Source organism: Mustela nivalis, assembly GCF_964662115.1.
Source record: "Mustela nivalis genome assembly, chromosome: 11".
Classification (NCBI taxonomy): domain Eukaryota; kingdom Metazoa; phylum Chordata; class Mammalia; order Carnivora; family Mustelidae; genus Mustela; species Mustela nivalis.
The window spans coordinates 31,522,276-31,538,813 of NC_139030.1; the positions used below are offsets into that span (position 1 = coordinate 31,522,276).

At 33.6% G+C, this 16,538-nt stretch overlaps 1 long non-coding RNA gene across 4 annotated transcripts in view; it reads left to right on the forward strand.

The window, feature by feature from the left end:
- LOC309844295 overlaps window positions 1-16,538 on the forward strand; it is a 91,514-nt gene that overhangs the window by 50,978 nt on the left and 23,998 nt on the right. Inside the window, exons 3-5 of one of the 4 annotated variants that reach the window (XR_014300588.1) lie at window positions 1,253-1,352; window positions 1,742-1,796; window positions 4,257-6,921. This is a non-coding gene — a long non-coding RNA (uncharacterized lncRNA). Of the gene's footprint in view, window positions 1-1,252; window positions 1,353-1,741; window positions 1,797-4,256; window positions 6,922-9,899; window positions 10,009-16,538 lie in introns of those variants that run through there. The other 3 variants (XR_014300587.1, XR_014300589.1, XR_014300586.1) reach the window with 3 other exon arrangements.

The window sequence follows — 16,538 nt, forward strand, 5'->3', positions numbered from 1 at the left end:
CTCCCACTGTAATACAGGACCTCGGGTTTGAATAAGAAAATAATAAAGATGGTTTAGCCTCACAAAGTTCCAGCTGTCTCAGAATTCACGCAGTATAAAGGCATCACTGATGAGTTAAGATGCTTTAAATTTCCCTATGAGAGTTGGGTACATACATGGATATGGCCTCAACTTCCTTGAAAGTGTTTCCCTTTGTCCAAAGAGGATTATTTAAGACTATAGTCAGAGACTGTGGCAGAGTCACTGAGGGCTCCAGGACATTATGAAGGTCTGGCAGCTCTAGGAATGAGATACAAAGCCTTTCCTGCTTGAACTGAGGTCCTTGATACCAACTGCCCCCCCCCCCCGCCTGTCTCCTCTCTGCTTTATTCCAAGTTCACTCCTTTCCTTATCTGCCTCCAAATTTCTGGTACAAAGCTCTTTCTGCTGATTTTGTTTCTATTCCCCTTTACCAGCACTCTTACCCCTGCAGTGACGTATGACCAAACTGATTTCCTGATGGCCAACTCAAAAATACCAATTCTGCTGTGTCAGTTTTCTCTGCCCTCAAACCTTCCTTGTTCAGAAGACCTGAAACCAGGGTGGGAAGTGAGATCGAGCACAGTTGGACAAGCTGTTCGAGGACTAATCGTGCTTGTACACAGAGGAAAACAGATGGAAGGAGAGAGATTCCTGGAGAACATATGGTTGATGGGGCAAGGAACAAGTCTATTGAAATGAATTGCAGATTTGGAGAGATGAGAGGCATGGCTCCACTGCCTACCATGGAATAACGAGTTTAGCTTATGCAGGATGTTTGGGATCTGAATTTCAATTTAATCATCAGCAAACTGAAGTTCTAAAAAAAAAAACTACTTCTTAGAGTTAAGAAGATTAAAAGATATAATCAGTTTGAGATTATTTGGTGGTTATTAATCTAATTACTATTACTGAATAGATAACCTATTGTCTTACACATTAAAGTAGACAGAATAGAATTCTTTTACAGTCAGAGCTAATTGTGGAAGTCTGATTTTACAAAAAAGAAAACAAGGGGGGAAAAGAAAATTTCCCAAGAAAAATAAACATATTACAAAATGTAGCATATTGATTTAAAGGAGCTCACAAACTCTCTGAAGTCCACCTGTGGGTTTCTGGAATGAAATTTTTAAAAAAGGCAAAATCCCCAAAAGATATGAGAAGCTTAAAGTAGGAACATTTCAGAAACTTCTTTTGAATTCCTACATCTTTATTTATTTGATTTGTTCCATAGGCTATCTACTCATTACTCATATCTAATTACTAAATTCAGAAATTCCTAGCAAAATAAATAACTCAACAAGTAACCAAGTACATGTATGGCTGAAGAAAAAGTAAGTAAGATCTGTTTTGATTATTTCATTTATTTCTATGAAACCTGTTTGGAAAGCCACGCTGGCAGAAGCATGGCATTTTTGCAGATCCTCTTGTCAACTAAGAATGCATGAGTGCACATGTTTGTGTGCAGAAAAAGAGAGATCATTAAGATTATATATAATATACATATATATGAACATATGTGTATGTATATATGCATATTTATGTACACACAGATATATGAAATGTCTAAAACTAAAAAGAAAGTATATTAGTAAAAAGCTGAGCCTAGAATTCACGAGGAAACTTAGAATTACCACCTCCTTATTTCTTCCCTTCAGATACTAAGGAAGCATCATCTAAGAGGACAGCAATCCTTCACCCTTTTTTTTTTCTTCATTTCCAGGAATAACTTGTTTTATAAATTTTTCACTCTGCTATCAACATTGTGACACTGGAAAGTATGTATTTAACTCAGTAGATATTCAGTGATCATATAGTACACTAAAGATGGTTTGACGGGGCAGATTTAAGCATGGGATATAAACGTGTGAAAGGACTTGTACTTGCAATGTACAGTAAACAAGAGTAGTGCACACTTCTGTACAGAAGGGGAAGTACTTAACACTACCTGAAAGGGATCGGGGTTGATTACCCAGAAGGTGATTTGGAACAGAGAAATATGTCCTCTAGAAAAAAAGAGAAGGAAGGATAAAAAGTAGCCTTTCGGAAAGAAAGATCATGTGATGACAGAGTTTGGGAGGCACTAACTGAAAGGGGGAGCACAAAGTTTAGAGTTCTTTTATGTTGTGAAAAGAAAGTTAGATTGTGAGCTTAGTACCAATCTTAATGTGTAGCTCCAGAAAGAGCAGTTGCATTTTCAGTACATCATCTAATGACTCTAATTCTATTCTTAGGGAGTGAGGAGTTCATTCCTAATGTATCTGCTTTTCTATAAAAATGTTCAGTGATAATCTCCCATTTCATTAACTCATCAAATATTTACTGAACACCTACATTATGCTGGTTTCCATCCATTAGGTAAGCTTTCCAAAGACCTGTTTTCTTAAATTACTACACTTTGGAACTCCAGTCCCTTCACTTTTTGGGGGGGAGGAAGGTATCTCCAAACTTACTTCTCTATTCCTCTAATAAACCTATCTCTCCAGCTTAAATAAGTTACTTCCTGTCTCTCCATTTCTCCAGATCTACATTAATACTCCTGTCAAGAACATCCTGCCCTCATCACATCTACCTGTGTGGAGCTTTGCCATTATTAAATCTCATTTTCTCTTCTATCAAGAAGATTTTCCAGAAAACACCTTCCCCAAATTTCCCCTTTCAACTATATATGCTATGAATCTTAGTTACCTCTCAAATATTTTCTCATCTTTATTACTAGATTTTAATCATCTCTGGAATTAGAACCACATCTTACACTTCTTGTTATCCCTTTTAGTAGCCAATACACTGTTTTGCACATCTTACTTTATGTCTAATATATGCTCAGTTTGAAATTTAGATTTAACTTCCACATTCAAGTCCAGCAGAGATGTTTTAATGTCATGGATAAACATGGAAATACCATTAGATTTGATTAAAGGGATATGGAAGGTCAATGCTTAGGCCCAGAACTGCTTGGCCATTCTTATAGTCACTTTCCTTTCAATTACAAGAACTTCAGAATGAGATCCAAGCTTTTGAGCAAGAAACCATCTGAATATTATTTCTTCTGAATAATTTTAGCTTTGCCAGAACCCTGATATTTCCCGTTTCTAAACTTTAGCACATTATTACTAGCATCAAGAAGGATATATCTCCAGATTACACTGCTCCCCTCTGCCTTTTTGGCAGTGTTATATTTGAGCTATATGAAAATCACCGAAGAAGTTCTTACTGCTGTTATGTTTTTCTATGTGCTGTGGGAAGAACTGGCACCTAAGGCTATGTCTACATTATTTATACCACTTTGATAGATTAAATCTTAACTGTACTATAGAGCTTTTAAAGACAAGTCTGTAAATGTTTAAGGATTCCACAGGTGTTCATCCTAACTGCAAACAAAGACTCCTTTTTGTGGTTGAAAAAGAAAATTAAAATTAGACAGTGTCCTGCAAGCCATGGTTTCTGCTTAAAACAGATCCTTGACTGGACATGTCAGATAGATTTGTTACTCTTGACACATTTTTGGAGTTCAACAAAGTAACCTACATCAATGGAAACATTTCTGTGATCCCATATTTCTAAAATTAATCTCTCTGATGGTGACATTTCATAAAGGAACTATAATGTTGGTATTCTACCAATGTAGCAAAATCCTAAAGAACTTTCATCCTGAAATGTCCCCAAGCTCTAAAGTATTCTTAAAACTGTTTCTTTCTTTTCTCTGCACTGTTACCAATTCCATGGTACAACTTTGATGTGTTACTAAAAGACAAGAGCTTTATTTTTGGAAAGTATTGTTCATAGGGCCCCAGAGGATTATTTTTCTCCTGTTTATAACTACAGGATATGATTCTAGTCCCTGAAACTCAGGATTTGCTGGAGTTTCTTTTCAAGCAGGTGGTAATTTCATGAGTTTTTCTGAAAATAATTATATTCACCTTTGATTCAATGAAAGATAAATATATTAGCTATCTAAGGTCTACATCAGTACATATCATTGATTTACTCAAAATTACAGGAGCTTGTGAGGTAAGTCAATGAAAAATTTAACAAAAATAATAAGGAAAAGTATGATGGTAATTATAAGGTATAAGGGTTGTAATCATGTTTTCCTCAATAGATAACTGAATTCTAATTGGATTTTTAGTTTTTCAGATGTCATAGTTTCGAATTAGAAATCCCATTATTTACTGAATTCAAGCTTTCACTCCACTTTGACCATATCTTGTATTTTTACTCTCCCATCTTTTTTCTAGGATGTTATTATGGGAATATACCACTATGGAGTAGAGTGAAAGAAGATTCCTCTTATAAATGCTGAATTAGAAAGGCAGAAAGGAATGACTCGCACAAATGAAGAATAGGTTTTAAAATATTTGTCACTGGCCCTTCTTGAGCCATACTAGACTTTCTTCACATTCTTCCAATTCTCTTCTAAATTACATAATCAGATCTGTCTAACACAATGAATATTATTTTAGCACATCATCAGTGATCTCAAGATCATTAACTTCATAGTCAGGAGAATCATTAGTGCTAACCAAGGATCAATCAGTTCCCCTTTGGATTCCAAATCTAAAACACACATCTAGGTTCTAGAGGACACTGTGCATTCTACCCCAGATCAAGAGATTTCAAAATACTGGTAACTTATTAGTTAAGTCTTCATCTAGTATTATACTCTTCAGTATGTCAATGTAGAAAATTGTTGGTGATCCTGACTATGCTATTAGAGATGACACTAGCAATATGTGACTATTTACATTAAATAAATTTTATTCTAAAATGTATTCTAGGGGAGTCTGGTGGCTCAGTGGTTTAAAGCCTCTGCCTTCAGCTCAGGTCACAATCCCAGGGTCCTGGGATCAAGCCCTGCATCGGGCTCTCTGCTCAGCAGGGAGCCTCCTTCCTCCTCTCTCTGCCTGCCTCTCTGCCTATTTGCGATCTTTGTCTGTCAAATAAATAAATAAAATCTTTAAAAATTTTTAAAAAATAAGATGTATTCTAAAATTTAAAATCCAGTTCCTTAAAGATAAATAAATAAGATAAATAAAATTCAGTTCCTCAATTGCACTAGCCATGTATCTGGTGTTCAGTAGCCACAAATGACTAACAACTATACAGGGTATCTCAGATACTGAACATTTCCATCTTCACAGAGAAATTAAAGCTAGAAATCCAAAAAATATATATATTTTAAACTACTATTTGTCTAAGAATAAATCACACTGATGGTCAAAATATTTTAAGGTATATGAATACTAACCATTGCATATGACCTATCAAAGCTTAGGAATAGAGCTAAACAAAGGAAACCATAGTCTTAAAGAAGTACTACAGAAGAATATAAATGAGTAAAGTCCAGAAAAGTATGAGCCCATTAAGCATAAAGAAGGAAAGAAAGAATGCAAAATCAGATATTCTTCAAGGGAAAATAAATCCACTATAGAGATAATCAACAAAACTAAAGACAGGTTCTCTGAAAAGACTAATAAAATTGATAATGAAGTAGCATGAGTAAAAAAGGAAAAAAAGTTGACAAAAGAAATTGGTAATATCAGGAATGAAAATGAGGATATCAACAGATATCCTACCAACATGCTTTTAAAAAAAGATATTATTAAGAAAATTTATGCCAAAAAATTTAACAATTTCAATGAGCTATAAAAAGTCCCTAACAAACACAATTTACTAAAATTGACAGAGACATTAAAAGTCTCAATATTCTTATGTCTAATGAAGAAATTGAGCCAATTACTTAAAAACATTTCACAAATAAAACCCCTACCCTAAAAAACTTCAACAAAGAATTCTTTCAAATCTTAGGGTTATTTCTTAACCCTATTTTTACTTAAACTCTTCTGAAAATAGAAAGAGAACTTGTCTCTTTTTATAAGGCCAGCATAAGTTTGATACCAAAAGAGAACAAGAACATTATAACAAAGAGAAGTTAGAGACCAACTCCTCTCTTGGACATAGACACAATAATCCTTAATAAAATATTACCAAACATAATCCAGATGTATATAAAAATGATGACTTATTTCCAAATAGTTTCACTCTAGTAATTCTAGGTTGGCTTAACATTAAAAAATCAATCCATGTGATTTAACACATACAAAATAAAGTGAAAATTACATGAAAATCTCAAATACATGAAAAAAATTCATTTGATAAAATTCAACTCTCATTCATGACAAAAAAGCTACTCAACATTTCTTGGAGGTAATAGCAAGTACAATAAGTAAAGAAAAAAAAACATAATTGGAAAGAAAAAATTTTTAAAAAAAATGTATTATTTCAGATCTACCAGAACCTTCATTCACTTGTAGACAGAACAAAAGTTGGTACAACCAACCCCTTTGGAAAACTCTTTGGAAATTTCCACCAACTCTGAATAACTGGATACATGCAACTCAACGATTCTACTCTTCCTTTGTATATACCCAACAGATTCTGTAAATGACATTTACAATAATGTTTACAGAGCACATTTTTCATACTGCAAACTGGAAAACTGCTCAATTGCTCATAAAGGGTGATATATTCATGTAATGAAATACAATATAGTCATAAGAATAAACATATAACAACTGCATAGCAATATGGATCAATCTCACAAGCATAACATAAACTGAAAGAATATATACAAGGAGAGTACATACCATGGGATTCCAGATTTATAAAGATCAAAAACCTGCAAAACTAATCTGTGATACTGGAAGACAGTACACCGCCACTGGGGTGGTAGTGAAAGGATAATTACAAAGGAAAGAACAGGGGCGCCTGGGTGGCTCAGTGGGTTAAGCCGCTGCCTTCGGTTCAGGTCATGATCTCAGGGTCCTGGGATTGAGTCCCACATCGGGCTCTCTGCTCAACAAGGAGCCTGCTTCCCTCTCTCTCTCTCTAACTCTGCCTGCCTTTCCATCTACTGTCAAATAAATAAATAAAATCTTAAAAAAAAACCCAAACAAACAAAGGAAAGAACAATAACTTTATAGAAGAGAAACCTCTCAACTCCAGCTTAATTGGAGATCAAAGTTTACTTAACCTCAATTGAGCTAAAATAATGTCATGAGGCCTCTTGATATGACTCATTAAGAAAGACACATCATTTGGGGTATTTCACCAAAAATGTGTTTCCCAAATCTAATGAAAAGGAAACATCAAAGGAACTCTAAAGGATGTGTTACAAAATGTCTGCAGCAAAAATGTCAAACTAAAAAAGATAAAGACTGGATAAGGAAATATTAAATACAACAAAATTTTAAAAAAATACAATGGTTTGGACATTGAACTAGGGGATGGGAGAATGGTCTATAACGGACATTTGGGGAACAATTAACAATTTGAACATGGACTATGGGTTATGTCACAAAACTATATCAAATTATAATGTTAACTTTTCTGATTTTTATGATATGTTGTTACATGACAGAATACCCATTTTCCTAAGAAATACTGAAATATCTAGGGGAAAGATAAAATTATGTCCCCAATACATCATTAGAAAAATATCCCTGCATGTATACGTATGTATGTATATACAGATATATGTGTGTATACAGAGAAAATAAGGAAAAATGTAAAGGATTCTTAAATCTGGATAAGGACTATAATAGGAATTCCTTGGATTCTTCTTTCAATTCTACTTTAAGTTTGAAGTTGTATCAAATAAAAAGTTTTGTTTTTTTTTTAATTAAGGGATGAAGGGTTTTATTCATCTTCTACAGATTGCTATGGATAGAAAAATGAGATTTCAGAGAAGTCTTAAAATTGATCATTCAGGGTACCATTATGATAATGTTCAAGGAGGCTAACTCATGTTAACTAAGCTCATAAGAAACTGATACATCAAGTGGAATGCCAGTTTATTAATTTAACAACAACAAAAAATGATACTGCTAAATGGGAAGTTAAGACTTGTGTGAGCATAGCTGTTACATTTTTCTTCTTGGCAGATGTAGATGGAAAATCACTTGATTATCAGAGGACAGCTTTGTGAGCCAGGTTCAGAACAGATACAGTTGGATAAGGGTATCAGATGCTAAATGTTCAGGTACTGAGAGTCTAATATCAGTTTCACAAATACTGTTTTTAACAAGAAGCATCTTATTTCTAAACTGCATTTTTTTTTTTTTGCCTAGAGTTAATTATATACATTATGCTTGATTTTACAATTAAACTCTGTGTCAGGAGGGTCCTGTTTAGATCCAGCCTACAGACTGTATGTATTTTAAGCTCCTGTCCAGTCTGGAAAATCAGAACTTATTCTCACTATAGCTAAGAATGTCCTCATATTTCTTATTAACACAAGTACAAGAAACAAATTCAAATGTGAAAGCTTGAAATGATGAGTTTTTTTGGCAAAACATTTTCACTAAATATAGAATTCTGGGCTGACATTTTCTTTCCATACTTTAAAATTTTAGTTTGTCTTCTGATCTCCATTGTTTCTGAAGAGTTGTCAACTACCATTCATACTGCTTTTCCTCTGCATATATTGTTCTCTGGCTGCTTTCAAGATAATCTATTTAAATCACATTTGGCAATATGTTAAGTAAATTGATCTTGCAGCTTGGAGTAAATATATTCAATCAGGGATATTTCTATATATTTCTATTTCTATATCCATTAATATGAATTCCATATTTGTATTAGATTCATATTTAAAAAGTAATTTTAATGATCTCCCAAGTCATGCACAAATGGAAATCACAGAGCATTTAATATATGCTCTATACTTAAATCATAAACATAGTAACAATATACTTTTTGCAAGAATGTATAATTATCTGAATGGCTGGTTGTATAAATCTTAGATATTTACCATATATGCTTCCATATGAAACACTGATGCCCATCAGCAGCATATAATCAAATTACAAACTCAATGTCTAGTTGGAATTACAGAAAATTCTAATATATTAAGTGAAGGGGGGTACTCATTCCAAGTTCTCCATGGACACAAACCCACATTAGGACCCATCCACAAGAGAGTGGATTCTTAGCATAGTGTTATGTTTAAATTAATACACATTTGCTCTCACTAGACAGATATTTATGATATTGCACAGAAAATGTAGTATCTGCTGAGTTTTTCCTGATAAGTTGGACTCCAGGCAGGATGCAACTCTTCCTGTAGGAAGAGGACGGTTTCTGGCACTCTATTCTATTTCATTGATTTTTACACGCCTGCCACAATCACCTCATTGGTATAATTTTATAAGTACTGAAATCAGGAAGGCAACTTTCCAAATTCCTAAGCCTTCAAACCTATGAATATGGTATACTGTTTCATCTACTATATTTTATTTAATTTCTGGTAGCATTGTCTGATTATTTTTTCCTACAGGCCTTTTAAATAGGCCAACCTGTACTTTTGTATTTAATAAACACATTTTGCCAAAAAAATACTTATTTCAAGCTTTCAAATTTGAGTTAAATACTGTTTCCTTAAGTCTTTTGTGTTTCAATGCTAATACAAATATTATTAATTTTTAAATTCTATATATTCAAATACTTATAGCTAATATATTGAAGAGAAACTGTTTTGTAAAACTAAACCTTTAACCTGTGACCTTAGGTGTCTTATTAGTTTTGTAGATTAAGCAGGATTTTTCTTGTACTTGAATACACTAACTGAAAATAAAGACAACTTCCTTATTTTCTTCCCAATTTCCACATAATCTCTCTTTCTCTCTCTGTCTCACGCACACACATTGCACTACTCAGATTAAGGACTGACAAACTTATTCTTGAAGAATCATATAATAAATATTTTAAGCTAATTAGTTATAGTTTCTGCTACCCTCAACTCTACCATGCAGGCAAGAGCAGCCATAAACAATATATAAACAAATTGGTATCACTAAGTTCCATTAAAATTTTACTTATAGGGGCACCTGGGTGGCTCAGTGGGTTAAGTCTCTGCCTTCAGCTCATGTCATGATCTCAGGGTCCTGGGATTGAGCCCTGCATCAGGCTCTCTGCTCAGCAGGGAGCCTGCTTCCCCCTGCCTCTCTGCCTACTTGTAATGTCTCTCTCTCTCTGTCAAATAAATTTTTTTTTAAATGTTTAAAAAAATTTTACTTACAAAAACAAGTGACTGTTCTACAGGCTGGAGTTTGCTGACCCCTGACCTAGGACTTCTTGAAAATGCTAAATAGAAGTGATGAGAGGGGGCATCCTTCCCTATTTCTAATCCGAAGAGAAAAATCCTTAGTTTTTCTTCCATTAATAGGTTAGCCATAGTTTTTGTTTGATTAGATAGATAATAATTTCCTTTATCAAGTGTTCTAATCCATAAAAGATAAACTTTTCCATTTATTTAGACTTCCTTTACTTAGGGTAAACAAAATTGCTTCTATTATTAAAATGCTGAGAGTTTTCCATAAATAGTTGCTCACTGAATTTTGTCAAATATTGTTTCTATAACTATTAAGAATCCAGATTTTTCTCCTTCATCCAATTAATATGATAAATTACTAGATCTTCGAAGGTTAAACCAATTTTATATTATTAGGATAAATTCCAATTGTTATGATTTATTATCTTTTTGATATGCTGTTGAATTTGATGTCCTAACATTTAAAAAATGATGCACCTAAGTTCATACGGATATCAAATTCTAAGTTACTTTTATTGTAATGCCTCTTTGCCTCGCTTGGGTATCAAGATGAGACTACCTTCATAAAATGACATGGCAAATATTCACATCCATCCTGTTTTTGAAAAAAATTTTGTGTATATTGGCACTATTTCTTCCTTAAGCCTTTGACAGAATTTACCAGAGATGCTAAGACTGAAATTTTTCTTCTGGGAATATTTTCAATTACAAATTTAATACTATTGGATATAAAACTATCATTATTTTTTTTTTCTTTAGCCCATCTTGGTTTTGTGTTCCTTTCAATGAATTTTTCCTTTTCATCTAAGTTATGTTTCACATACTGGTATAAAAATTCATAAAATGTACTTATTAAAATGTTAATGGATGTAGGTTCTTCACCTATGCCTCTCTCTGACTCCTTCTATAAATAATACGTTTTCTCTGTATTTTCTCTGATCACTCTGGAGATTATCAAATTTATTGATTTTTTTCAAAACCAATTGTTTTCACTGATTTTTTTTTATTTTTGTCCACTTTATATTCACTTAATTTCCAGTTTCAGCTGTGTTTTATTCTCCTTTGTACTTTTTTATATTTAATTTGTATCTTTTTCTAACTTCTCCAGGAAGATGCTTAAATCATTAGTTTTAGACTTGTTTTCTAATAAAGCCTTTAATCCAATAGCATTTTCTCTAAGCAACTTCTTTAGTAAAATCACTTATTATGTTGTATTCAAATCATTATCTAATAAAAAAATTCATGCACTTCAAATCTTTTTTAGTATTCATTTTGCTCTCTAAAGGCATTTATGAAGAGTGTTCAATTTCCCATCTTTTGAAAGGACCTAAATAATCTTTTTTATTTCTAATTTAATTCAATTTTGTCAGAAAACATACTCTATGGAATTATAAAATTTTTAAATTCATTAAAAGTTGCCATGTGGCCAAGAATATGGTCAATTTCTGTAAATGTTCCATTTGTACCCAATGTATATTCTGCTGCTTTGGAATAAAGTATTCTGTAAAAATAAAAATAATTTGGTTCATAGTGTGGCTTTAGCTTTCAAATCTTTGACTTTGTTTAAATCCTCAACTATTCAAATCCTTTAAAATTGTTTAAATCCTCAACTATTTGTCCTATCAGTTTTTGTTTCATGTATTTTGAAGTCTTGTCATTAGAGGTATATACATTTGGGAGTGCTGTCTTCGTGATGTATTGACTCCTTAAAATTATAAATATTCCTTTTATTTCTAGTAATATTCGTTGTCTTCAAGTGTGCCTTTCTGATACCAGTATTACTACTTTAACTTCCTTATAATTAGGGTATTTATAGTTCATTTCAGATATTGGGCTATTAGTTGTACATCAGTGTTTTACTTTTAGAAGTTTATCCAATGTTTACAATAAGTTTCATAAACTTGTCAGGATCTACTTTCAATAAGATTATATATAGTCATTTATAATGTAACATTTTTCATAGTATATTTATGTTTCTAAGCTTACACTTTTTCCTTGTATATTTAAGCCACTAATTTTTACTATTTTGCTTTAAATGGTCAATTTTCTTCTAAAGAAATAAAAAAATTAAAAGCTTTTTTATAATTACCAATATATGTTCTAACTCTATTGCTCTTTTTGTTCCTTTATTTGGCTTCAGATTCAGTTTGGCATCACACGTTTTCAGCCTGAAGAACCATATTTAGCATTCTAAAGAATGCTAAATATACATATATCTTTCTCATTGTCTAAAAAAATGTTTTAATCTTTTTTTTTGGAAGGACATTTTTGCTCATTATAGAAATTTATTGACTTTTTCCTTTAGCACTTTGAAGGTGCTATTTCATTGTCTTCTGTTTGCATTGTTACCATTTTTTAAATTTGAGTATAGTTAACACACAATGCTACATTAATTTCAGGTGTACACTACAGGGATTCAACAAGTTTATACATTATTCTGTGTTCACCACAAATGTAGCTACTACCATCTGACTCCATACATCACTATTAGAGTATAATTGACAATATGCTTTATGCTGTGCCTTTTATCCCCATGACTTATTCCCCATGACTTATTCATTCCATAACTGGAAGCTTGTATCTCCCACTTTCCTTTACCCATTTTTTTCAAAAGACTGTATTTATTTCTTTGACAGAGAGAGAGAGATCACAAATAGAGAGGCAGGCAGAAAGAGAGGGGGAAGCAGGCTCCTCACTGAGCAGGGAGCCTGAAGCAGGGCTCAATCCCAGGACCGTGGGATCATGACCCGAGCTGAAGGTAGAGGCTTTAACCCACTGAGCCACCCAAGCCCCCCTCCTTTACCCATTTTGCCCAACCTCCACCCTCCTCCCCTTTGGCAACCATCAATTTGTTCTCTGTATTTAAAAGTCTGATTCTACTTTTCGTTTGCTCATTCATTTTTGTTTTGTTTAGATCCCACTTACAAATGAAATCATGTAGTACACCTATCAGAATGGGTAAAATAAAAAAGACAAGAAATTACAAGTGTTGGTAAGGATGTGAAGAAAAAGGAACTCTTATACACCAGTGATGGGAATGTAAATTGATACAGCCACTATGGAAAACAGTATGGAGGCTCCTCAAAAAATTAAAAACAGAAATGCCATAAGATCCAATAACTCTATTATTGGGTATTTACCCAAAGAAAATGAAAACACTGGTGCCCCTGGGTGGCTCAGTTGGTTAAGCACCCAACTCTTCATTTCAGCTCAGGTCATGATCTCATGGGTCATAAGATTAGGCCTCACTCCCACCCTCCCTCCCACCCCACCACTTAACAGGGAGTCTGTTTAAGATTCTCTCCCTCTGCTCCTCCTTCCACTCGCATGCATGTGCACACACTCTCTCTCTTTCAAATAATCATTTTTAAAAAAAGAAAAAGAAAACAAAACACTAATTTGAAAAGATATATGCGCCCCTATATTACTGCAACATTATTTACAATAGCCAAGACATGGAAACAACCTAAGTGTCCATCAGTAGATAAGTGAATAAGGAAGATGTGGTAACATATAAATGTTGCATGATGTGGCAATAAAAAAGGCTGAGATCTTGCCATTTGAGACAACACGGATGGACCCAGAGGGCATTAGGCTAAGTGAAAAAAGTCAGGCTGTTTGCATAGTTGTTTTGTGTTTTTTTGTTGTTGTTTTTGGGTTTTGTTTGTTTGCATAGTTTTTAATGCAACGTCTTTATTCTTATTTTTGTTCTGTATTATCTAATGTCTGTTCTTCCTCTTACTGTTCTTAAGATTTTTTTTTTTTTTTAATCATTGGTTCAGCAATTTGATAATGATTTCTTGGTGTGGTTTCTGTTTTATTTGCTCTGCTTGGAGTCACCAGCATCCTGGATTTGGAAATTCATTTTTTTTGTCGAATTTGGAAAATACTGGCCAGTATTTCTTTAAATATATTTCAGTCTTGCTCATTCTTTGTCTTCTGGGGCTCCAATTATATGTATGTTAGATCAATTGTCCTTGTCGCACCCTGAGACCTTTGCTTCAGTTTGGAGAGATTCTATTGTAGTTCTATGTATGTTTTCAGCTCATTAGTCTTTTCTTCTGTAGTCTCTATCCTGTGGTAAGCCTATCTAATGAGTTTTTCATTATAGATATCCTATTTTCTAGAGTTTCCAGTTCATAGTTTTAATTTCTCTTCGCATTATGGTCATGTTTTCATTTAATTAGTAAGTATATTTCTAATAACTTTTTTAAAGCTCTCATTTCCAAATTCATCTATTTTCTCTCTGGCTCTTTTCTAACAACTGATATTTTTTGCTGTTTCTGCATCATATTTTTGTGCTTCTTTGTAAGCCTATTAACTATTGAGTAGGTAAGAGGCCTTGTGAAAACTATGTTACTGAGTGTCTGAATTTTATAGTATTTCTTTAGAAAATTTTAAATTTTATTGTGAGAAGTAGCTCCATTACTCATGGATTAGTCAAATATATATATATATATATATATTCATGACATGTTTTTAAGACTTCTTTTGGACTGTTTAGAATAATCTTTACTCAAGTGTTGTTTGGACTTACTTTCTGGTGTCCTACAGTAAGCCTCTACTGTCCAAAGAGATCTTTTTATTTTGCATGACAGAAACTTCCAACTTTGTGTGAGCTCTGGAAATTATTTGACTTCTAACATCCTGATAATTGTTTTATCAGGTTTCACTCTGCATACACATACATTATAATTCAGCAACAGACCGAAGGCAAGCCTATGCATATTTCAGGAATTCTTTTTCTTCATTGTCCCTAACTCTTAAATGCTCTGTTTTGCAAATTTAAGCAGCTTTAACTTTCCCTGAACCTCTGTGTTAGGACTCAGAAAGTGATTCCCTGTAGAAAACCAGGGATTTACAGAGCACATCTCACATTTTTATTTATTTATTTTTTATTTTCAGCATAACAGTATTCATTATTTTTGCACCACACCCAGTGCTCCATGCAATCCATGCCCTCTATAATACCCACCACCTGGTACCCCAACCTCCCACCCCCCGCCCCTTCAAAACCCTCAGATTGTTTTTCAGAGTCCATAGTCTCTCATGATTCACCTCCCCTTCCAATTTCCCCCAACTCCCTTCTCCTCTCTATCTCCCCATGTCCTCCATGCTATATGTTATGCTCCACAAATAAGTGAAACCATATGATAATTGACTCTCTCTGCTTGACTTATTTCACTCAGCATAATCTCTTCCAGTCCCATCCATGTTGATACAAAAGTTGGGTATTCATCCTTTCTGATGGAGGCACAATACTCCATAGTGTATATGGACCACATCTTCTTTATCCATTCCTCCGTTGAAGGGCATCTTGGTTCTTCCCACAGTTTGGCGCACACCTCACTTTTTTCTCCTCTTAGAGTTCAGAGTTCTGTATTGTCTGTTGTCCAATATCTGAAGTCAGTTCTTATATATTTCATTCAATTTTCTATTTGTTTACAGTGGTAGGGCAGGACTAATACCAGATACTCCATCATGGCAGGAGTACAAAACTCTATAAATTTAAATGTGTATAATAATGTCAGTTCTACATAAACTAGGATATTTCCAATTCCAAGCAGATTATAAGTCTATCTGTAATTACTCAGCCCTGTCCAAAATATCACAAATTGTATGGTTAAACCCTCTCAACACTTAAGACTTTTTTCCTCACTCTTACTTACAGCTGATATACTTGATTTTCCTGGCTTATTTTTTCTTGATGGTGTCTTTCAAACCTACTCATTTCCTTTTCCACTTACACCTTAAATGCATTCATCTTGGGCAACTGCCAAAATATCTTATTATTCTTGACTCACATCCCTTTCTTTTTCACAAGTAATTTCAGGTGTTATTCTTCAAAAACCACTTTCATGATAGCACTGGCATATTCAGTCTGATCAACAATCTAGAGTGGCTTTATGGTCTACTACTTCAAATATCATTTGCCTCTCCCTTCACAGAAAGTGTATATGTACAGCATAAACTATCAAGCAAGACTAGTGGCCATTTATTCATCCATCCATCCATCCATCCATCCATCCATCCATCCATCCATCCATCTAACATTTCCATTACACCAAATATTTTTTTATGTACTGAAGATTCAAAAGAAACACAATCTGGCAGGGGACCCAAACAAATAAGTATTACAAATACAGTGACAGTTCAAAGATAAAAACATTCAGAGTAAATTTTACCACCTTACAATGGGCATTCAGTGAAAGAGTCATAGCATTAATGGCTATGCTTAATCCTAAAATATGAGTAGAAGTAGAGAAGGTATTCAAAGCAGAGAAAACAGGGACAGAGAAGGGAGAAACACCATTACATAAGTGGAAAGTATAGATCATATGTTAAATGAACATAAAGTCACAGGTAGAGGGCAACAAAAAATATGGCCAGAGTATAAACAGGAAAAAGT